This window comes from Magnolia sinica, chromosome 14, assembly GCF_029962835.1.
Source record: "Magnolia sinica isolate HGM2019 chromosome 14, MsV1, whole genome shotgun sequence".
Classification (NCBI taxonomy): Eukaryota; Viridiplantae; Streptophyta; class Magnoliopsida; order Magnoliales; family Magnoliaceae; genus Magnolia; species Magnolia sinica.
In genome coordinates this window covers 13,596,344-13,598,228 of record NC_080586.1, presented here as the reverse complement: position 1 = coordinate 13,598,228, position 1,885 = coordinate 13,596,344, and the positions used below count along the sequence as shown (strand labels likewise).

At 36.9% G+C, this 1,885-nt stretch overlaps 1 non-coding gene across 1 annotated transcript; it reads left to right on the top strand.

The window, feature by feature from the left end:
- The first annotated feature begins 403 nt into the window (after positions 1 to 403).
- Positions 404 to 510, top strand: LOC131226346 (small nucleolar RNA R71). Its single transcript, XR_009161737.1, has one exon. It is a non-coding gene; the product is annotated as a small nucleolar RNA R71 (small nucleolar RNA).
- Positions 511 to 1,885: the final 1,375 nt, after the last annotated feature.

The following is a 1,885-nucleotide window of genomic DNA, read 5'->3' as shown; positions in this document are numbered from 1 at the left end:
GGCTTGTTCATTCAACACTCCTCGAAAGGCAGGTATTGTAGGACAGTTTTCAGTTGTGTGAATGTTGCAATCACATATGCCGCAAACAATTTCATTGACCTTATCATTCTTTCCTTCCATGGCCTCAACTTTCCTTATGAGCGTAGTCACTTTACACTTGAGATCATCCTCTTCTTTCAAGAGATATAATCCACCTTTCTCCTTTAATTGAGTCGGCCTAGACGTGGTGTTCGACTTTGGGTAATAGTCCCAAGATTGTGTTTTTTCAGTCAGACTATCGAGGTAGTCCCATACCTCGTCGACATCTTTATTAATGAACTCTCCATTACACATTGTCTCGACCATTTGGCGCATAGAAGATGTCAGTCCATCATAGAAAAAATTTGTAATGCGCCACGTTTCAAATCCGTGTTGTGGGCATGAACTGACCAAATCTTTGAACCTTTCCCAACATTGGAAGAATGTTTCATCTTCCTTTTGGGCAAAGTTCATGATTGTTTTTCTGAGGGTAATCGTTTTATGATGTGGGAAGAATTTTTTTATGAATTCCCTCTGCATGTCGTTCCATGTGCCAATGGATCTAGGACGCAGTGAATGTAACCACGTCTTAGCTTTCTCTTTTAAGGAAAAAGGAAAGAGTTTCAGCCTAATTGTATCCTCAGATACATTAGGAAAACATAATGTAGCTATAATCTCATCGAACTCTTTCAAATGTAAATATGGACTCTCTGATTCAAGTCCATGGAATTTGGGAAGGAGTTGGATAACTCCTGGCTTGATGTCCATTTGTCCTGTGTTTTCAGGAAAAATCATGCATGAGGGCGTACTCACTCCCGCCGGTTGTAGATAATCTCGTAGAGTACGAGGCGGGGGTGCCTGTTGCACCTCATTCTCATCTTGGGTATCCTCCACCCTTGGTGGAAGTAGAGGAGGTTGGTCTTCAGCCATAACTTCAGTTAACTCAGGGGATTTCGAGCGGTGTCTAGTCCTGCGATGGATAGTCAACCCCTCAACCAATCCTCCTTCAGTCAAGAGACGTCGAGTGTTGTCACGGGTCCACTTGGGCATGAAACACTCGCAGCCCTCAATCAAATTCGAATAAAAAGAAAATCTAGAAAGAAGGAGAGAGAGAGAGTTGGAAAGAAATTACCAAATTGAAGCCCCTAAGTTAAGGACCTGCAAAATAAAACAAAATAAGTTAGATTCTAAAGAGAAGAACAATCCTTTAAAAGAAAGTGGAAATTTCTAAAATAAATTAGGCAAGTCCTAAACTAGAAAGTAGATTACTAAAAGAGAACTGAAAAATAGGAAGTAGAGAAGGAGCTTACCGAATTAGAAATTTCTATTTTAAAGGCCTACAAAATAGGAAGGTTAGTTTTTAAACAAAAATTCTAAAAATAAATGAGGAACCAAAATTAGATTCTAAAGGAGTTAAAATTAGAAAGTTACCAAAAATCAAATTAGAAAGTAAATTCCTAAAAAGGGAAATAACTAACCTAGTTCTAAAAACAAAATAGGAAAATTTCTAAAAATAAACTATTTCCTACAAACAGAGAAATACTAGAATTAGAAAATTTCTAAGATTTAAACCTTTAAAAAAAAAAAACAGAAAAAGTAGAGAAATTAGGAAGGAATTACCAATTTAAGAACTTATGTTAGGATCCTACAAAACAGGAAAATAGGTTAAGTTCAAAAAAAACAATAGAATAAAATAAAATAAAAACTTTTATCCTAAAGTAAAATCTTAATCCTAACCTAATTCTAAAACTAATTAATTTCAGAAAAATCGTAACCGTCAGTCCCCGGCAACGGCGCCAAAAACTTGTTCACACCCCAAGTGCAGGGTTGTGATGCAGTAATAAACTCGGTAAGACCGAGGTCGAAT